Here is a 23,400-nt window from a genome sequence, read left to right on the forward strand (position 1 = left end):
TCACATGTACCGAGGTACCGTGAAATGCTTTTGTCGCGTGCTAACCAGTCAGTGGAAAGACAATACATGATTACAATCGAGCTGCCCACAGTGTAAGAAATGCTGCTGCAGGAGTAGAGATTGTAATATGTGATTGTAGATCTGCTTCTGTGGCTAGCATGCAAATAATCGCCTGGGTTGGACGCCATCTTTCTGCACAAAGTGTAAAGTACAGAGTGCAGAACTATATATAGAGTCTGTCATCAGCGGCCTTAACGACTACCGTCCAGTAGCACTCACACCGGTCATCACAAAGTGCTTCGAGAGACTGGTCCTACAGCACATCAAAGCCAGCCTCCCACCCACCTTCGACCCACACCAGTTTGCCAACAGAGCAAATAGGTCTACAGGGGATGCCATCGACACTGCTCTTCACACTGCACTGACCCACCTTGAACACCAGGGGAGCTATGTGAGGATGCTCTTCCTCGACTTCAGCTCTGCCTTTAACACGGTCATCCCGAGCAGACTGGTCACCAAACCTTCTGACCTTGGATTTTCCCAAACCATCTGCCAATGGATCAAGGACTTCCTGACCAACCGCCCCCAGACCGTCAAAATAGGCCCTCACCTCTCCTCCACCATCACACTGAGCACCGGCTCACCACAGGGCCCCATCCTTTACTCCCTCTACACTCACGACTGCGCCCCCACCCATCCCACCAACACCATCATCAAGTTCGCGGATGACACGACTGTGGTTGGACTCATCTCAGGAGGAGATGAGACAGCCTATAGGGATGAAATCCAAAGGCTGGCAGCATGGTGTTCAGTGAACAATCTTGTCCTGAACTCCTCCAAAACAAAGGAACTTATAATTGACTTCAGATAAACCAGTGTAGAATACGACCCACTCGACATCAATGGGGTCTGTGTGGAAAGGGTACCCGCTTTCAGGTTCCTGGGTACGCACATCGCAGAGGATCTTACCTGGTCTACCAACACCATCACCACAGTAAAGAAGGCACAGCAGAGACTCCACTTCCTGAGGATCCTCAGGAAAACCAACCTGCAGGAGAAGCTCATGATGTCCTTCTATCGCTGCTCCATCGAGAGTGTGCTGGCATACTGTATAACCACATGGTATGCCAGCTGCTCAGAAAAGGACAGGAAGGCCCTTCAGAGGGTCATCACGACGGCCCAGAAGATCATCGGCTGCTCACTGCCCTCCCTGGAGCACCTGTTCAGCCTACGCTGCCTCAGTAGAGCAGGCAAAATAATAAAAGATCCATCCCACCCCGGCCACCGTCTGTTTGTTCATCTGCCCTCTGGTCGACGTTTTAGGTCGATCAAATCCCGCACAAACAGACTTAAGAACAGTTTTTACCCCAGGGCCATACGAGAACTGAACACTACCTTCTGCAATAGGCAACACTGTTAAAAAATCTTTTGTACTTAATATAATTGTATTTATTTGTTTTTGCATTTATTGCATATATGTTTGTACGCACCATCAGGATTGGCTATTTTTTAATTTTGTTGTACTCGTTGCAATGACAATAAATGAATATTATTATTATTATTATTATTATTATAAAAGAGGGGGTGAGAACTAATTGAGCACACAGATGAGGTGCCATTTGATTTAGTGTGCTGGATACAATGCCTGCATTGTATCCAGAGTTCCACAATATGCAATTTAAAAAAAGTTTGTTTAATGCTTTATGATCATCGGGGCACCTTTTCTGATCAATATTTTTAGTTTAGTTTAGAGATACAGTGCGGAAACTGGTCCTTCGGCCCACCAAGTCTGAGCTGACCAGTGTGAGCAAGTCTACACACACTGGGGACTATTTACAATTATACCAAGACAATGGACCTACAAACCTGTACGTCTTTGGGGTGCGGGAGGTGACCAGAGCACCCGGAGAAAACTTGAGCGGTCGCGGGGAGAACATACAAACTCTGTACAGCCGGGATCTAACCCGGGTCTCTGGCACTGTAAGGCAGCAACTCCACTGCTGCACCACTTTTTTTGATCAATATTGTTTAACATGCTGTAATATCAGAGCTGGAGCATTAGAATAATAAATAAAGCACTAATAAAATGCAACAATTTTGGTGCATCATTCCACGTCAATGCTGAAGACTAAGTCGTTTTCTTGGTCCACACTACGGTGAACAGTATCAGCTCAAAAACGTTCAATTCTAAAGTCTAAAACCTGCACTCCAGCCTTTAGCGCCGATAATAATGTTTGCCCCACTTCAATGGTTCTTTATTGTCACGTGTACCGAGGTACAGTGAAATTCTATTTTTGCATGCACTTCAGCAAAGTATTACTATAAGCCCAATCCTGGATTAAGTACAAAGTGTACAGAAATAGTCCACTGAGACCACATACAAGAGTCACCAGGCTTTGGCTCCATTTTCAAAGTCAATAGACAATAGACAATAGGTGCAGGAGTAGGCCATTCAGCCCTTCGAGCCAGCACCGCCATTCAATGCGATCATGGCTGATCACACTCAATCAGTACCCCGTTCCTGCCTTCTCTCCATACCCCCTCACTCCGCTATCCTTAAGAGCTCTATCCAGCTCTCTCTTGAAAGCATCCAACGAACTGGCCTCCACTGCCTTCTGAGGCAGAGAATTCCACACCTTCACCACTCTCTGACTGAAAAAGTTCTTCCTCATCTCCGTTCTAAATGGCCTACCCCTTATTCTTATACTGTGGCCCCTTGTTCTGGACTCCCCCAACATTGGGAACATGTTTCCTGCCTCTAATGTGTCCAATCCCCTAATTATCTTATATGTTTCAATAAGATCCCCCCTCATCCTTCTAAATTCCAGTGTATACAAGCCTAATTGCTCCAGCCTTTCAACATACGACAGTCCCGCCATTCCGGGAATCAACCTAGTGAACCTACGCTGCACGCCCTCAATAGCAAGAATTCCAAGTTGCTTTCAGTGCAGCAGAGATTGGGAGGGAGAAACAGGGAGATTGGTGGGAGTCTGTGTGGCCCAGGAGAGGGGGGAAGGGTGAAAAAAGTGGTGGAGGTTACGGCGGCGGTTCATAGAGTTGCCTAAAGTTGGACAAGTCACTATTCGTACCAGTGGTAAGTTTCGTTTGGTTCGGTTTAGAGATACAGCACAGAAACAGGCCCTTCGGCCCATCGAGTGCACACGGAGAAGCGATCTCGGCGCTCCAACACTATCCTGCACACACTAGTCAATTCAAGTCAAGTCAATTTTATTTGTATAGCACATTTAAAAACAACCCACGTTGACCAAAGTGCTGTACATCTGATTAGGTACTAAATGTAATGAAACATACAGTAGGATCTCTAATTTACATTTTTACTGAGCCAATTAACCTACAAACCTGTACGTCTTTGGAGTGTGGGGGGAAACTGGAGGAAACCCACGGGGAGAATGTACAAATTCCGCACAGGCAGCACCCGTGGTCAGGATCGAACCCGGGTCTTGCGCTGTGAGGCAGCAACTCTACCGCTGCGCCACTGTGCCGCCCCACATGATTGAATGACGTAGTAGACTTGAAGGGCCGAATGGCCTAATTCTGCTCCTAGAACTCATGTAGATGGTCGCCGAGTCTTCGCGTGGTCTCGCCAATATACAGGAGCCTACATTGGGAACACCAGATGCAGTAGGTTTCCCACACTGCAGCCATACACGTTTGTAGGTTAATTGGCTTCTGTAAAGTTGTAAATTGTCCCCTAGTGTGTTTTGGACAGTGCCGGTGTACGGGAATCGCTGGTCGTCGCAGACTCGATGGGCCGAAGGGCCTGTTTCCGCACTGCATCTCTGTAGTCTAAAGTCATGGGAAACAGTGGTCAGGTGAGCAGCTTGAGGAAGAGAGAGGGTAGAGAAGAGTATTTAGGGTAAAAAAAGGAGCCATGAAATCTCCTTGGCAGGTAAAATTAGTTCGAAGCCAATGATGTTCCATAAGGGTACTAGGAGTTGGAGGGTGACCGGGGGAGTCATCTCTGGTTGGAAGCAGGGGGTGAGGATGGGGCCTTATGTTTGGAGGCGGAGTGTGGAAACAGGCCCATCGGCCCACGGAGACCACCGATCACCCCGTACACTCGTTCTATCATATCATATCATATATATACAGCCGGAAACAGGCCTTTTCGGCCCTCCAAGTCCGTGCCGCCCAGTGATCCCCGTACATTAACACTGTCCTACACCCACTAGGGACAATTTTTACATTTACCCAGCCAATTAACCTACATACCTGTACGTCTTTGGAGTGTGGGAGGAAACCGAAGATCTCGGAGAAAACCCACGCAGGTCAAGGGGAGAACGTACAAACTCCTTACAGTGCAGCACCCGTAGTCAGGATCGAACCTGAGTCTCCGGCGCTGCATTCGCTGTAAAGCAGCAACTCTACCGCTGCGCTACCGTGCCGCCCTAATATGTCATCCCACTTTCACATCCTACACACTTGGGGAAATTTACAGAAGCCAATTAACCTGCAAAACCCTCTCATTGTTGCAATGTGCGATTGAACGGGGAGCCCGGAGGAAACCCACGCAGGTCACGGGGAGAATGTGCAAACTCCACGCTGACAGCACCCATAGTCAGGGTCGAACCCGGGTCTCTGAAGCTGCAAGGCATCAGCTCTACCCGCTGCGCCACCGTGCCACCCTAGAATACCTCCCGTTAACCTCGTGACTCGTGGGGAAGGCTGTCAAAGTAAACAGCAGGATAGAGGCCAGCTCCAGAAATGGTCAGAGGAATGGCAGACGGAGGTTAATCTGAGCAAGTGTGAGATGTTGCACTTTGGGGAGGTCGAATGTAAAGGGGGGAAAATATTAGTGGCATTTAATGGCAAGACCCTGAACAGCATTGACAGACAGAGGGATCTTGTGATCCAAGCCCACAACTCCCTGAAGGTGGCGACACAAGTAGATAGAGTGGGAAACAAGGTATCTGGTATGCTTGCCTTCGTTGGTCTGGGCATTGAGTATGACTCAGGAAGTCACAATGCAGCTTAATAGGATTTTGGTTTGGCCGCATTTGGAGTATTGAATGCAGTTCTGATCGCCCCGTTACAAAGGAGGATCTGGAGACTTGGGAAAAGGATGCAGTTGAAGTTTACCTGGATGATGCCTGGATTAGGGGTTATTAGCTACAGGCAATGGAAGGACAAGGATTATGTGGATTAAGGTGATAATTTTCCAATGTTTTATAGATTCTGGATCAGTTCCTGTGGATTGCAGGGTAGCTAATGTTATCCCACTTTTTAAGAAAGGAGGGAGAGAGAATAGCATAGAATGCCTTTATTGTCATTGTACGAACAGTACAACAAAATTAAAAGTGCTACATCTGAAACAGTACGACAGTGCAAATCTTTCAAAAACAATCGCACAAACATAGAAACATAGAAAATAGGTGCAGGAGTAGGCCATTCGGCCCTTCGAGCCTGCACCGCCATTCAATATGATCATGGCTGATCAACCAACTCAGTATCCCGTACCTGCCTTCTCTCCATACTCCCTGATCCCTTTAGCCACAAGGGCCACATCTAACTCCATCTTACATATAGCCAATGAACTGGCCTCAACTACCTTCTGTGGCAGAGAAATCCACAGATTCACCACTCTGTGTGAAAAAAAACGTTCTCATCTCGGTCCTGAAAGACTTCCCCCTTATCCTTAAACTGTGACCCCTTGTTCTGGACTTCCCCAACACCGGGAACAATCTTCCTGCATCTAGCCAGTCCAACCCCTTAAGAATTTTGTACGTTTCTATAAGATCCCCCCTCAATCTTCTAAATTCCAGCGAGTACAAGCCGAGTCTATCCAGTCTTTCTTCATATGAAAGTCCTGCCATCCCAGGAATCAATCTGGTGAACCTGCTCTGTACTCCCTCTATGGCAAGAATGTCTTTCCTCAGATTAGGAGACCAAAACTGTACGCAATACTCCAGGTGTGGTCTTACCAATGCCCTGTACAACTGCAGCAGAACCTTCCTGCTCCTATACTCAAATCCCCTCGCTATGAATGCCAACATACCATTCGCTTTCTTCACTGCCTGCTGCACCTGCATGCCTACTTTCAATGACTGGTGTACCACGACACCCAGGTCCCGTTGCATCTCCCCTTCTCCTAATCGGCCACCATTCAGGTAAGTCTGCTTTCCTGTTCTTGCCACCAAAGTGGATAACCTCACATTTATCCACATTATACTGCATCTGCCATGCATTTGCCCACTCACCTAACCTATCCAAGTCATGTTGCAGCCTCCTAGCATCCTCCTCACAGCTAACACTGCCCCCCAGCTGTCATCCGCAAACTTGGAGATGTTGCATTCAATTCCCTCGTCCAAATCATTAATATATATTGTAAATAGCTTGGGTCCCAGCACTGAGCCTTGCGGTACCCCACTAGTCACTGCCTGCCATTCTGAAAAGGACCCGTTTATTCCTACTCTTTGCTTCCTGTCTGCCAGCCTGTTCTCTATCCACATCAATACTGAACCGACAATCCCATGTGCTTTAAGTTTGCATACTAATCTCTTATGTGGGACCTTGTCGAAAGCCTTCTGGAAGTCCAGATATAACACATATATATGGTTCTCCCTTATCCACTCTACTAGTTACATCCTCGAAAAATTATATAAGACTCGTCAGACATGATTTACCTTTCATAAATCTATGCTGACTTTGTCCAATGATTTCACCACTTTCCAAATGTGCTGCTATCCCATCTTTAATAACTGACTCCAGCATTTTCCCCACTACCGATGTTAGACTAACTGGTCTGTAATTCTCCGTTTTCTCTCTCCCTCCCTTTTTGAAAAGTGGGGTTACATTAGCTACCCTCCAATCCTCAGGAACCACTCCAGAATCTAAAGAGTTTTGAAAAATTATCACTAATGCATCTCTCGGGGCTGCTGTACTTGGCGCAAGTGTGGCCTGTCCCTCCCTCCCACGCCAAGGGGATCACCCGGGCCGTCTTCCGCTTCATCTGGGGGTCGGCGATGGACCGGGTGCGACGAGCCACAATGCACAAGTCGGCAGACAACGGGGGTAAAAGCGTGCCCAACGTCGCCCTCATTCTGATGGCCACCTTCGTGTGTGGCTGCATCAGGCGGAGCATAGAGCCAAGGCACGTGGGCACCAAATGCCACTACCTGCTGAGGTTCTACCTGTCCCCGGTGTTGCGAAGGATGGGCCTGGCGCAGATGCCACGCAATGTGCCAGTCAGCTGGACATTGCCGAACCATCTGTCGTTTGTGGAAAGGTTCTTCCGGACCAACACCTTTGACCACAAGTCCATCGGGCAGTGGTCAGCACGGAACGTCCTGCAGGCACTGCAGGGGAATGACTCCATGGATCCTGTGGCGTGGTTCCCAGAGCAGACTGCCCAGCTTGTCTGGCAAAATGCCTCATCGCCTGAACTCACCAACAAGCACCAAGACCTGGCTTGGCTGGCGGTGAGGGGAGCCCTCTCAGTCAGATCCTTCCTGCACCGCCGGAACCTCACTACCAGCGCACGCTGCCTCCGGGACGGCTGCGACGGAGAGGAGACGGTGGCCCACCTCTTCACAGAGTGTGGATTTGCCAAGAGAGTCTGGAGAGGTCTGCAGGGGTCCCTGTCACGATTTATTCCGAGCAGCTCCGTCACAGAGAACTCTGTGATCTACGGACTGTTCCCAGGGACGCATTCGGAGACTGACATCGAGTGCTGCTGGAAGGTCATCAACTCGGTGAAAGACGCTCTTTGGTCTGCCCGAGCTTTGTTGGCCTCCCAGTGGAGCGAGTTGTCCGTCAAGGAATGTTGCCGACTGGCCCGCTGCAGACTGCAGGAGTACGTGCTGAGGGATGCACTGAAGCTTGGTGCAGCCAACGCCAAGGCCCTGTGGGGGAGGAGCACAGTCTAGGGTCCTTCCGCTGCTGGACATGGGGGGGGCAGGGTGTGGTGGAGAGAGACGCCCCTCCAAATAAGGGATACTGGGTAAATGTATGTAAATGTCTAAATGAATGCCTGTATCGAATGTAACATCCGGAAATGTCGGATGGGCTTGTTTAAAAATATGTTTTGTGAATGATATTTATTATTTGAATAAAGTATTTTTTGATATTTAAAAATCCACTATTTCTGGGGCTACCTCCTTACGCACTCTGGGATGCAGCCTATCTGGCCCTGGGGATTTATCGGCCTTTAATCCATTCAATTTACCTAACACCACTTCCCGACTAACTTGGATTTCACTCAGTTCCTCCATCTCATTTGACCCCCGGTCCCCTGCTATTTCCGGCAGATTATTTATGTCTTCCTTAGTGAAGACAGAACCAAAGTAGTTATTCAATTGGTCTGACATGTCCTTGTTCCCCATGATCAATTCCCCTGTTTCTGACTGCAAGGGACCTACATTTGTTTTAACTAATCTTTTTCTCTTCACATATCTATAAAAGCTTTTGCAGTCAGTTTTTATGTTCCCTGCCAGTTTTCTTTCATAATCTATTTTCCCTTTCCTAATTAAGCCCTTTGTCCTCCTCTGCTGGACTCTGAATTTCTCCCAGTCCTCTGGTAGGCTGCTTTTTCTTGCTAATTTGTACGCTTCATCTTTTGTTTTGATACTATCCCTAATCTCCCTTGTTAGCCACGGATGCACTACCTTCCCTAATTTATTCTTTTGCCAAACTGGGATGAACAATTGTTGTAGTTCATCCATGTGGTCTTTAAATGCCTTCCATTGCATATCCACCGTCAACCCTTTAAGAATCAATTGCCAGTCTATCTTGGCCAATTCACGTCTCATGCCCTCAAAGTTACCTTTCTTTAAGTTCAGAACCGTTGTTTCTGAATTAACTAAGTCACTCTCCATCCTAGTGAAGAACTCAACCATATTATGGTCACTCTTGCCCAAGGGGCCACGCACATCAAGACTGCTAACTAACCCTTCCTCATTACTCAATACCCAGTCTAGAATAGCCTGCTCTCTCATTGGTTCCTCTACATGTTGGTTTAGAAAACTATCCCATATACATTCCAAGAAATCCTCTTCCTCAGCACCTCTGCCAATTTGATTCACCCAATCTATATGTAGATTGAAGTCACCCATTATAACTGTTTTACCTTTGTTGCACGCATTTCTAATTTCTTGTTTGATGCCATCCCCAACTCTACTACTACTGTTAGGTGGCCTGTACACAACTCCCACTAGCGTTTTCTGCCCCTTAGTGTTTCGCAGCTCTACCCATATCGATTCCACATCCTCCAAGCTAATGTCCTTCCTTTCTATTGCGTTAATCTCCTCTCTAACCAGCAACGCTACCCCAGCTCCTTTTCCTTTCTGTCTATCCCTCCTGAATATTGAATATCCCTGGATGTTCAGCTCCCAGCCTTGGTCACCCTGGAGCCATGTCTCCGTAATCCCAACTATATCATATTCATTAATAACTATCTGCACATTCAACTCATCCACCTTATTACAAATGTTCCTTGCATTGAGACACAAAGCCTTCAGGCTTGTTTTTACAACACTCTTACCCCTTATACAATTATGTTGAAAAGTGGCCCTTTTTGATTTTTGCCCTGGATTTGTCTGCCTGCCACTTTTACTTTTCACCTTACTACCTATTGCTTCTACCCTCATTTTACACCCCTCTGTCTCTCTGCTCATGCTCCCATCCCCCTGCCACATTAGTTTAAATCCTCCCCAACAGCACTAGCAAACACTCCCCCAAGGACATTGGTTCCATTCCAGCTTAGGTGCAGACCGCCCTGTTTGTACTGGTCCCACCTCCCCCAGAACTGGTTCCAATGTCCTAGAAATTTGAATCCCTCCCCCTTGCACCATTTTTCAAGCCACGTATTCATCTGAAATATCCTCCTATTTCTACTCTAACTAGCACGTGGCACTGGTAGTAATCCAGAGATTATTACCTTTGAGGTCCTACTTTTAAGTTTATCTCCTAGCTCCCTAAATTCACCTTGTAGGACCTCATCCCGCTTTTTACCTATATCGTTGGTCCCAATGTGCACCACGACAACTGGCTGCTCACCCTCCCCCTCCAGAATGTTCTGCAGCCGCTCAGAGACATCCCTGACCCTTGCACCAGGGAGGCAACATACCATCCTGGAGTCTCGTTTGCAGCCGCAGAAACGCCTATCTATTCCCCTTACAATTGAATCCCCTATTACTATAGCCCTTCCACTCTTTTTCCTCCCCTCCTTTGCCGCAGAGCCACCCACGGTGCCATGAACTTGGCTGCTGCTGCCTTCCCCTGATGAGCCATCTCCCCCAACAGTATCCAACATGGTATATCTGTTTAGGAGGGAGATGACCGCAGGGGACTCCTGCACTACCTGCCTACTGCTACGCTGGCTAGTGGCCACCCGTTTCCTTTCTGTCCGCTTATCTTATACCTGCGGTGTGGCCAACTCACTGTACGTGCTATTCACGACCTTCTCAGCATCGTGAATGCTCCAGTATGAATCCAACCGCAGCACCAACCGTTCAATGCGGTCTGCCAGGAGCTGCAGCTGGACACACTTCCTGCACACGTAGTCATCAGGGACACCGACAATATCCCTGATCTCCCACATATTGCAGGATGAGCAATCCACGGGGCCGATCTCAACTGACATGTCTTACCCCCAAATTAAATCAACTCACTCCCACTTTAAAAATCTTAATCCTTTAAACTGTACCTTTACTAAAAAGCACTGTACCCTTAACTCACTGAACCCTTAACTCACTGAACCCAACTCACTGAACCCTTAACTCACTGAACCCTTAACTAAAAGTACGAACAGAAAGCAGAAATGCAAACCTGGGGTTACTCCCAATCAGCTGCTTCCTCTAGTCCGCTTCCACTAATCAGCGGCTTCCTCCAGACCACTTCTTTTGAAGTGTGATGGAACGTTATTAAACCAACGCTGCACCACCCGCTCCAACCACTCCTGGGCCTCTGCAGGAACCAATACAATAAGTACCAATATCAATAAAAACCATAAAAGCTAATAAATAATAAATGAGTTTTGCACCTAAGATGCTGTATATTAAAAAAGTGCAAAGAAAGGAGAGCAAACAGTTTAGCAGGGATGTAAGGGCTAACATTATGAATGCATTACGAATGCAGCTATGTGGGTTTTATTGCAGGAGTGTAAAAGCTCCAGCTCGGATTATATTGCTGGGACATCCTGGGGCATCGTTGTCAGCATGGAAGTGCGGTTTATGGCTGATCCATCTTCTGATATCAGCAACCAGCGTTCAAAGCTTTGAAGTGTTCAGAACAACATCTTGCCATATGGACTGCCCTTTGTTCCCAAGAAAGATGAGGTCACGACGGACACGGAGGTCCCGAAAGACACATAAAGATTTATAGGGCATTGTAAACTTGCCATATAAGACAGCGATGGAAAAATACTGGCACATGTATTTAGGGTATAAAAGGTGTGTAAATGTAAGCTTTCGGAGAGAGAGGCTACACTGGCTGCCTGAACGTTTCTGAACGCTCCAGTATCTAGGTTCTCTCCCACCTGGGTGAGTAGAATAAAGAGGTTAAACGATTTTGGTTGTCTGACTATTCTGTTAATAGGTCACGAACTACAACATTTGGCGTAGTCGGCAGGATCTCTTTGGCACCATCAACCACGAATGACTAAGAGGCAGCGGTGACTGAAACACATCCGCAGGGGACAGAGTGCACTTCTCGACCGTTGTTCGAGACCCCGGACGTTGACGTCTTTCAGACACTGAAGTCCCTCGTTTGGGGTTGATTTTGTGTTACAGAATACAGAATACAGAACTTTATTGTCATTCGGTACAGATACCGAACGAAATTACATTTCCAGCAGTCACAGAACACAACAAAAAAGAAAAGAACACAGGACACACGACCCCAACACAAACATCCATCACAGTGACTCCAAACACCCCCTCACTTTGATGGAAGGCAACAAAACTTCCACTCTCTTCCCCCCACGCTCACGGACAGGCAGCTCGAGCCCTACCGAGGTGACCGGCACGCACTGCCCCCGCAAGGGGATGGAAGGCCCCGCGGCCGAGCCGCACCGGGCATTGAAACGTCCCGCGGCCGAGCTGCACCGGGCGATGTTAAGTCCAGCGGCCGAGCCGCGCCGGGCGATGGAAGGCCCCGCGGCTTAGCCGCACCGGGCGCTGTTAAGTCCCGCGGCCAAGCCGCGCCGGCGATGTTAAGTCCAGCGGCCGAACCGCGCCAGGTGATGGAAGGCCCCGCGGCCACGCCGGGCGCTGAACCGTTCCGCGACCGAGCCGCGCCGAGCGATGGAACGCACCGCGGCCGAGCCGCACTGAGCGCTGAAACGTCCCGTGGCCGTACCGGACGATGGAAGGCCCCGCGGCCGAGCCGCGCCGGGCACTGTTAGGTCCCGCGGCCGAGCCGCGCCGGCGATGTTAAGTCCAGCGGCCGAGTCGCGCCGGGCGATGGAAGGCCCCGCCAACCCCCGCCCCACCCCCACACATACACAGCCAAAAACAGAAACAAATACCATCCCAACCGACACACAGACAAAAAAAAAAGAAAAAAGACAAACAGACTGCCAGCGAGCCGCAGGCGTTAGGCGCAGCCACACGTGACTGAGATTCACAGATGAATCGATAAGGAAAAGGATAAGGAGAAGGACAAGGATACGTATTAGGAAGGTAAGGGTCGGTCACTCTTGTTGACATTGTTTTGGTCTGGGTAAATTGATCGTTCGGCGCTAGAGATTGAGGATACTGCCTACCCTCGCCTTTTTCAGTACACCTCATTCTGCCCAGCAGGCTGAATTATTTGCCCTCATGCGGGCCTGCCACCTTTGCGCTGACCAACGTGCTAATATTTATACCGATTCACGATATGCCTTTTGGGTTGCACATGATTTTGGTACCTTGTGGCAGCACAGGGGCTTTTTGACTGCAGCAGGCACTCCTATTAAAAATGCCCTGTTTGTCCGAAATCTACTAGCGGCCTTAACACTCCCGAAAACCTTGGCTGTCATTAAATGTAATTCGCATACATCTGCCAAGGATCCCATTTCTTTCGGGAATGCATTGACTGACACATTGGCACGCACAGAGGCCCTGACCCCTACCATTTTAGTTTCTTCAGGTGAACAACAGCAGCTTTTCTGCAACTACCGCTATGCCTAGTGTTTCGGAACTCTGCCAGCTTCAGGGGGACGCCCCCGAGACTGAGAGACACCAGTGGAGCCAGGATGGGTGTTCCCCTCGCGAATCTGACTAGCTTTGGGTTACAGCCTCTGGCAAAGTTTGTGTCCCTAACGCGCTTTTACCTGTTTTGTTGCATTATGTGCACTATCTTACCTATGCTGGTAAGAGGGGAATGTTGGATGTAATAAATGCTACATGGTATCACCCCAAAATACATTGGGGTTTACAAATTGATTTTATTGAGTTATAAGTATTGCTTAGTTATTGTTGATGTGTTTAGCTGATGAATTGCAGCCGAAGGTCTCGATAGGACTTTGACATCCAGTCTGACATTTCAAACTATATAATGCTAAGCATTGTAAAATAATGTTCATTTTGCTATTGTTACTCCCACTATTAGGGGAAGTGCACTCAAGATCTATATGGGATTGTGGTCAATCTGTATTTCCTTCATGACATTTATGTAAAGACGATCAGATGATATGCAGAGGAGGCAATGGCACAATATCCTGGAAGGCAGAAAGAATAGGACCCTACTCAGGATGGTTTAATAAGACCAGAGCTAAACAATTGAGCGACCAAGCCTATTGGGTTGTACCCTGTGGACACGCTTTGTGCCACTTTAATTTCCAATGCCTGACAGATGAATTTAGTTTTCCATGTAAGAAGCAGCAGCCATATCAGGGTTGGTCCAGACGAACTCGAGGGTTACATCAGTCGTCCCTACGAGAAGAGATGAGGAGTAGAATAGACTGGAGAAGGGACTCTTGCAGTAGAACGCAGGAGAGCTTTACATGTCCAGCCAACACAGCAGGCGCAGTAGAGAAGTATGAAGTACAATGCCCTGAGGGGTGCAGAGGGTATGCAGCAAAAGGACAGTTAATGGTTATTACACATAACCAAGGGAAGGTCAATTTGACCACTAAATGGAATGCAAGCATGACTTGTGAAAGAGGAAATGGAACCGCATGGTTGAGTAATCAAACTGCGTTAAGGGAATGGAGCAGAAAGGGCTGGAATGGCTGGGGGGCAAGTAGCAGCACTTACATTCTGAAGAAAGATGATTGGTTGGCATGTACCAATGCTACTCAGATAGAAGGAAGGCACCCCCTAGTAATAATTTGGTCAGTACGAGAGACTACCCAGGAAGAATCCAATGTAGGACATTTAAGGCAAATGTATACAACTTTTACCCCAATGGTTAGATTCCCGAATGTGTTAAATTTGGCCGTCAGGATAGAATATGAATCCAGGAAGCAGAGTGAATGTAACGTTTCTGACATTACAATGGAGGTGTTGGAACTGCAATAGGAACGTTAAATTCCTTCGATACAGACAGTAGGAGGATTGATGGGAGAAGGAAAAAAACTACAAAATGCTTGGGATAAAGGATTACAAGAAATGCTATTTTCAGGATGGTTATCTGATGTAATGACTTGGAGACAGAATGAAGAGGTAGAAAAAGAACTGGAAAGGGTAATGCAGAATCAAACGGAGTTAAATTCGAATTACACCCACTGTATGATGAAAGAAATAGTGCCGAGGTTTGGACTACCGTGTACATTGAGCACTTTGGACAATGGACCCTATTTTACAGCCAAAGTTAATGAGGAAATGTGCAGTTAAATATCCGCCAGCAGTTCCACTGCGTACACCATCCACAAGCTGCAGGTATAGTGGAACGAGCAAATGGCACACTAAAAAATAAATTGGCCTTGTACTTAGGAAAAATTGGAGGTTCACGGGAATTTTGTTTTTGTCTTTCAGTCCAGGTATTTTACAATTCATGTTACAATTTGACAAAGCTTTTATTCAGGCAGAGCAACTTCATGGTGAACTATTTTTTGGATAACACCTTTCCTTACTCCTATTCCGTGCACGCTTTACTATTGACTTATTTACTGCCTAGTATTGAGAGCGATAACCATTTGCTCGGAGGGTGAGCTGGTGCTTTAGAACACCAGGTCAGCATGTGACATAGCTGATGTTGTCACCCAAGGATTATGAATGCCAGTTTTTGCAGGAACAAAAACGGTTGATAGCAGCTGTTCTACACACATCCAGTATTCTGGCTGTTCTACGTGTTCAGGATGTGCATGCAATAATTCAGCATTTCTCATTGAGGTATCCCTTCATACAGGGATATAACAAAGAAGGAAACTTGAGCACAAGACTGCTGAACAATTGTAGATGGTCTAAAAGAACTGGGACTCTGTACCTTTGGCTTCACATTTCAACATTTGCTTTTTAACTGGATGAATTGAATATTTGAGAATGAATTGAAGATTACAATTGTGCTGGAATTGTGGACCCTTCCCATTTTGTGCTAGCTTAGTTGATAAATTAGCCTTTGAAACCTATTTACTTGGGTCAGTGGGTACATAAGATATTTAAAGGAGGTATTTTGCTTTCCATTTATTCAATGCCTGAGGACCACATTTAGAAAACCTTTATGCGTATAACCCCTCACTCTACCGCAGGTTTAACTCCAGCTGAGGTATTATACGGGAAACCACTCCGAACCTCTTGGGGGGGGCAGAGGGAAAGGGGTGCATCAACCTCCATGAACTGTACGACCTGGATGAGAGTTTAATTGAATATATGAAATTATTAACCCAATTTTTATCAGCCTAGCATTCTCAGGTCTGAGACGCCCAGAAACCACGGGACAACATGAGGCTAAGATGGGATTGTGGATTATATTGACCCTCGGTAGTCAGACAGAATGACAAACCTCGGGTCTCTAGCGAACCAATCGTTTCCTCTCTTTATGTCAGACATACGCTTCCCAGGTGGAACGGTCAGCCTATTGGGTGTGCGCCCCAGGTTCCAACACATGGTAAAAGCATGATGCCTCTTTACCCGGTCCCCTTCACTCTGAGTGAAGTCAGGACTGCCCGTTTTTTAAAAAATCGCTCCCAGAGCCCTGGCCCCAATAATTGGTGTACGGATTATGACAACCAATCAGATGACTGTGGATGTCAGCGTTTTAATGGGTGGTCCTTGAGACCTTATCTTAATCAAACACAGGAGAATTGGCCCCGGATACAAGTTAATTCTCCTCATGACTCTCCAGAAACACCAATAAATACAACCTGTTTCTGTAGAATGGGATCTAGACCAAATGAAGTTGGTGTCTGTGGGATTCAGCACATGCACCCATATCAGTACTGCAGTTCCCCCAAGACCTCTTAATGGGACTTACTTAATATGTGGGACCTGGGCATATGTCTGGTTACCAGGACTTTCGCCACAGTATGATCAGGGATCTTATGAAACCTGGACAGGGTGCTGTTATCTAGCTTTTGTAATCCCACATTTACGAATTATAAATCATCCTCTACAGCATCCAGAGTTGTGCTCTAAACGAACTGTCTCGGAGTTGAGAGGTTTTTGTGGATAATATTCCCGAGATGGGGAACCGCTCGGGCGGGAACTGAAATTTGAAACTTAGTTAGTGCCCTGGAACAATTAGCAAATTGTACTGCTGATGGACTGTACGAGACTCAGGAACAAATAGGCCAGTTAACAACTGAAATGATGGCCCTGCATCTTGTCGCTCTCCAGAATCGTATGGCCCTAGATTTCCTGCTAGCCGAGAAAGGGGGCACCCTGTGCTATGATAGGGCAAGAATGTTCTACATTTGTACCAGATGTATCCTCTAATATCACGAATATCGCGGGGCATGTGAAGGAGGTTATAGAAAGAGCATTTAGCGTTTGAGCCCTCTGAGGGGGCGCTGTGAACTGTTTATGTATGTGCTGTTATGTTTGTGTGCTATTGTATGTTCGTTCTTAGTACCTGAACTGATGTACAGCACTTTGGTCAACTTGGGTTGTTTTTAACTGTGTTATACAAATAAAATTGATTTGACTTGACTAGGAAAATAGGGGCAGATTTAGCCCAAGATCGAATTAATGCTTCAGGGTGGATTGGTTTGGTTTAGGATATTTGTGGGGGCCGATTCTCCATTATGGCAGTATCATTGTGTTAATTGTTGTGATTCTGTTAAATCTGTTATTGCTTCGGTCCATGTATACACCAAATATTTGTCAATCGGCCACTTTAAAAGACTGTGATTATAGCATAATCAAAGAGGGGAATGTAAGGGCTAACATAACGAATGCAGCTATGTGGGTTTTATTGCAGGAGTGTAAAAGCTCCAGCTCGGATTATATTGCTGGGACATCCTGGGGCATCGTTGTCAGCATGGAAGTGCGGTTTATGGCTGATCCATCTTCTGATATCAGCAACCAGCGTTCAAAGCTTTGAAGTGTTAAGAACAACATCTTGCCATATGGACTGCCCTTTGTTCCCAAGAAAGAAGAGGTCACGATGGACACGACGGACACGGAGGTCCCGAAAGACACATAAAGATTTATAGGGCATTGTAAACTTGCCATATAAGGCAGCGATGGAAAAATACTGGCACCTGTATTTAGGGTATAAAAGGTGTGTAAATGTAAGCTTTCGGAGAGAGGCTACACTGGCTGCCTGAGCGTTTCTGAACGCTCCAGTATCTAGGTTCTCTCCCACCTGGGTGAATACAATAAAGAGGTTAAACGATTTTGGTTGTCTGACTATTCTGTTAATCGGTCACGAACTACAACAGGGAAAGCAGGGAATTATACAGGAGAGGATGTTTCCACTAGTGGGAGAGTCTAGGAACAGAGGTCATGGGCTTAGAATAAATGGACGCACCTATAGAAAGACAAGGAGGAATTTCTTTAGCCAGAGGGTGGTGAATGTGTGGGATTCATTGCCACAGACGGCTGTGCAGGCTGTCATTTTGTATTTTTAAGGCGGAGATTGGCAGATTCTTGATTAGTACAGGTAACAAGTTCACAGGTTACAGGAGTAGAATTAGGCCATTCGGCCCATCCAGTCCACTCCACCATTCAATCATGGCTGATCTCTGCCTCCTAATCCCATTTTCCTGCCTTGTCCGCATAACCCTTGATGCCCGTTCTAATCGAGAATCTGACTTGAAAATATCCACTGACTTGGCCTCCACAGCCCTCAATGTGGCGATGCGTTCCACAGATTCACCGCCTTCTGACTAAAGAAGTTCCTCCTCACCTCCGTTATAAAGGAGGGTGATGGGGAGAAGGCAGGACCCAGCGACCTTCACAGCCAGGCTGGGCTGCCGTCACCACCCCTGGCCCACAAACCGGAGCACCGGGAGAAAACTCATGCAGTTACTGGGGGAACGTGCAAACTCCGCACAGACAGCACTTGAACCCAGGTCTCCAGTGCTGTGAGGCAGCAGCCCATTCCCAGGAGCCGTTGGGAGAGGCCCAGGAGCCGTTGGAGAGGTGGGAGCGACTGGAACAGCGTCTGTGCGGTGAGTTTAAAATCGAGCGCGAGGCTTTGTTCCACAGAGGCCCAGGAGCCGTTGGAGAGGTGGGAGCGACTGGAACAGCGTCTGTGCGGTGAGTTTAAAATCGAGCGTGTGGCTTTGTTCCACAGAGGCCCAGGAGCCGTTGGAGAGGTGGGAGCGTACCACTCTCTGCAACGTTCCATTAGCGCGTCACACTTGAAAAAGTAACTTGAAAAAGGGAGCAGCTGATTGGTGAGTAACCCCAGGTTTGTATTTCTGCTTTCTGATAGCACTTTGAGTTAAGGGTTCTGAGTTTTTTTAGTTTTTTAGTTAAAGGTACAGCCTAAAAGGATTTTTAAATAGGGAGTGTGCTGATTTGATTTGATTTAATTTAAGGGATTGATTTAATATAAAGGGTAAGCCATGTCAGCTGAGATCGGCCCCGTGGTTTGCTCATCCTGCAACATGGGGAAATCAGGGATACTGACGGTGTCCCTGATGACTACATGTGCAGGAAGTGTGTCCAGCTGCAGCTCCTGGTAAACCGCATTGAACGGTTGGAGCTGCAGTTGGATTCATTCTGGAGCATCCGCGATGCTGAGAAGGTCGTGAATAGCACGTTTAGTGAGTTGGCCACACCGCAGGTAAAGGTTAAGCAGACAAAAAGGGAAAGGGTGGCCACTAGCCAGCGTAGCATTAAGAAGGTAGTGCAGGAGTCCCCTGCGGTCATCTCCCTCCTAAACAGATATACCATGTTGGATACTGTTGGGGGAGATGGCTCATCAGGGTGAAGGCAGCAGCAGCCAAGTTCATGGCACTGTGGGTGGCTCTGCGGCACAGGAGGGGAGGAAAAAGAGTGGAAGGGCTATAGTGATAGGGGATTCGATTGTAAGGGGAATAGATAGGCGTTTCTGCGGACGCAAACGAGACTCCAGGATGGTATGTTGCCTCCCTGGTGCAAGGGTCAGGGATGTCTCAGAGCGGCTGCAGAACATTCTGGAGGGGGAGGGTGAACAGCCAGTTGTCGTGGTGCACATTGGCACCAACGATATAGGTAAAAAACGGGATGAGGTCCTACAAGGTGAATTTAGGGAGCTAGGAGATAAACTAAAAAGTAGGACCTCAAAGGTAATAATCTCTGGATTACTACCAGTGCCACGTGCGAGTCAGAGTAGAAATAGGAGGATATTTCAGATGAATACGTGGCTTGAAAAATGGTGCAAGGGGGAGGGATTCAAATTTCTGGGACATTGGAACCAGTTCTGGGGGAGGTGGGACCGTTACAAGCAGGCAGACAAATCGAGGGCAAAAATCAAAAAGGACCACTTTGCAACATAATTATATAAGGGGCAAGAGTGTTGTAAAAACAAGCCTGAAGGCTTTGTGTCTCAATGCAAGGAGTATACGTAATAAGGTGGATGAATTAAATGTGGAGATAGTTGTTAATGATTATGATGTAGTTGGGATTACGGAGACATGGCTCCAGGGTGACCAAGGCTGGGAGCTCAACATCCAGGGATATTCTATATTCTGGCAGGATAGACAGAAAGGAAAAGGAGGTGGGGTAGCGTTGCTGATTAGAGAGGAGATTAACGCAGTGGAAAGGAAGGACATTAGCTCGGAGGATGTGGAATCGATATGGGTAGAGCTGCGAAACACTAAGGGGCAGAAAACGCTAGTGGGAGTTGTGTACAGGCCACCTAACAGCAGTAGTGAGGTTGGGGATGGCATCAAACAGGAAATCAGAAATGCATGCACCAAAGGTGCAGCAGTTATAATGGAAGACTTCAACCTACATATAGATTGGGTGCACCAAATTGGCAGGGGTGCTGAGGAAGAGGATTTCTTGGAATGTTTACGAGATGGTTTTCTCAACCAACATGTCGAGGAACCAACGAGAGAGCAGGCCATTCTAGACTGGGTATTGAGTAATGAGGAAGGGTTAGTTAGCAGTCTTGTTGTGCGAGGCCCCTTGGGCAAGAGTGACCATAATATGGTGGGGTTCTTCATTAGGATGGAGAGTGACAAAGTCAATTCAGAAACAAGTGTTCTGAACTTAAAGAAAGGTAACTTTGAGGGTATGAGACGTGAATTGTCCAAGATAGACTGGCAATTTATACTAAAAGGGTTGACGGTGGACATGCAATGGAAGGCATTTAAAGATTGCATGGATGAACTACAACAATTGTTCATCCCAGTTTGGCAAAAGAACAAACCAGGAAAGGTAGTGCATTCGCGGCTAACAAGGGAAATCAAGGATAGTATTAAAACAAAAGATGAAGCATATAAATTAGCCAGAAAAAGGGGTTAATTAGGAAAGGGTAAATAGATTATGAGAGAAAACTGGCAGGGAACATAAAAACTGACTGCCAAAGCTTTTATAGATATGTGAAGAGAAAAAGACTAGTTAAGACAAATGTAGTTCCCTTGCAGTCGGAAACAGGTGAATTGATCATAGGGAACATGGAGATGGCAGACCAATTGAACAACTACTTTGGTTCTGTCTTCACTAGGGAAGACATAAACAATCTGCCGGAAATAGCAGGGGACCGGGGGTCTAACGAGATGGAGGAACTGAGGGTAATCCAGGTTAGTCGGGAAGTGGTGTTAGGTAAATTAAATGGATTAAAGGCCGATAAATCCCCAGGGCTAGATAGGCTGCATCCCAGAGTGCTTAAGGAAGTAGACTCAGAAATAGTGGATGCATTAGTGATAATTTTTCAAAACTCTTTAGATTCTGGAATAGTTCCTGAGGATTGGAGGGTAGCTAATGTAACCCCACTTTTTAAAAAGGGAGGGAGAGAGAAAACGGGGAATTATAGACCAGTTAGCCTAACATCGGTTGTGGGGAAAATGCTAGAGTCAGTTATTAAAGATGTGATAGCATCGCATTTGGAAAGTGGTGAAATCATCGGACAAAGTCAGCATGGATTTATGAAAGGCAAATCATGACTGACGAATCTTATAGAATTTTTCGAGGATGTAACTAGTAGAGTGGATAAGGGCGAACCAGTCGATGTATTATATCTGGACTTTCAGAAGGCCTTCGACAAGGTCCCACATAGGATATTGGGGTACAAACTTAAAGCACACGGTATTGGGGGTTCAGTGTTGAGGTGGATAGAGAATTGGTTGGCGGACAGGAAGCAAAGAGTAGGAATAAACGGGTCCTTTTCGGAATGGCAGGCAGTGACTAGTGGGGTACCGCAAGGCTCAGTGCTGGAACCCCAGTTATTTACAATATATATTAATGATTTGGACGAGGGAATTGAATGCAACATCTCTAAGTTTGCGGATGACATGAAGCTGGGTGGCAGTGTTAGCTGCGAGGAGGATGTTAGGAGGCTGCAGAGTGGCTTGGATAGATTAGGAGAGTGGGCAAATGCATGGCAGATGCAATATAATGTGGACAAATGTGAGGTTATCCACTTTGGCGGCAAGAATAGGAAAGCAGAGTATTACCTGAATGGTGGCCAATTAGGAAAAGGGGAGATGCAACGTGCCCTGGGTGTCATGGTGCACCAGTGACTGAAAGCAAGCGTGCAGGTGCAGCAGGCAGTGAAGAAAGCGAATGGTATGTTAGCATTCATAGCAAGAGGATTTGAGTATAGGAGCAGGGAAGTTCTGCTGCAGTTGTACAGGGCCTTGATGAGACTGCACCTGGAGTATTGTGTACAGTTTTGGTCTCCTAATCTGAGGAAAGACATTCAAGCCTTAGAGGGAGTACAGAGAAGGTTCACCAGATTGATCCCTGGGATGGCAGGACTTTCATATGAAGAAAGACTGGATAGACTAGGCTTATACTCGCTGGAATTTAGAAGACTGAGGGGGGATCTTATTGAAACATATAAAATTCTTAAGGGGTTGGAGAGGCTAGATGCGGGAAGATTGTCCAGAACCAGGGGTCACAGCTTAAGGATAAGGGGGAAGTCTTTTAGGACCGAGATGAGAAAACATTTCTTCACACAGAGTGGTGAGTCTGTGGAATTCTCTGCCACAGAAGGTAGTTGAGGCCAGTTCATTGGCTATATTTAAGAGGGAGTTAGATGTGGCCCTTGTGGCTAAAGCGATCAGGGGGTATGGAGAGAAGGCAGGTACAGGTTACTGAGCTGGATGATCAGCCATGATCATATTGAATGGCGGTGCAGGCTCGAAGGGCCGAATGGCCTACTCCTGCACCTATTTTCTATGTTTCTAAATGCATCTTTCATCAGTCAGTGCCCACCGTCAGGATCATGAGGCAGCAGCTCTACCCACTGCGCCACCGTGCCGCCCGAGAGAGGAACCTGCACCCTGAGTATTTCCCTTTTCCAGCTCCTCATCTCCTCCCACCTTCGAAACACTCCTCATTTAGCAATATTGCTAAATTGTGGGAGTGCAGCGTAGGTTCACCAGGTTAATTCCCAGGATGGCGGGACTGATATATGATGAAAGAACAGATCGACTGGGCTTATATTCACTGGAATTTAGAAGGATGACAAGGCATCTTATAGAAACATATAAGATTTTTAAGGGATTGGACAGGCTAGATGCAGGAAAAATGTTCCCGATGTTGGGGGAGACCAGAACCAGGGGTCCCAGTTTAAGAATAAGGGGTAGGCCATTTAGGACTGAGATGAGGAAAAACTTTTTCACCCTGAGAGTTATGAATCTGTGAGATTCTCTGCCACAGAAGGCAGGGGAGGCCAATTCACTGGATGTTTTCAAGAGAGAGTTAAGTATAGCTCTGAGGGCTAACGGAATCAAGGGATATGGGGAAAATGCAGCATCAGGGTACTGATTTTGGATGATCAGCCATGATCATAGTGAATGGCGGTGCTGACTCGAAGGGCTGAATGGCCTACTCCAGCACCTATTTTCCATGTTTCTAGTAGAGCTGCTGCTTTGGGGTACGTTGATCAAGGGGAGGCGTGAGCAGGGAAGACCGTGAA

The sequence above is a fragment of the Rhinoraja longicauda genome, chromosome 16 (assembly GCF_053455715.1).
Source record: "Rhinoraja longicauda isolate Sanriku21f chromosome 16, sRhiLon1.1, whole genome shotgun sequence".
Lineage (NCBI taxonomy): Eukaryota > Metazoa > Chordata > Chondrichthyes > Rajiformes > Arhynchobatidae > Rhinoraja > Rhinoraja longicauda.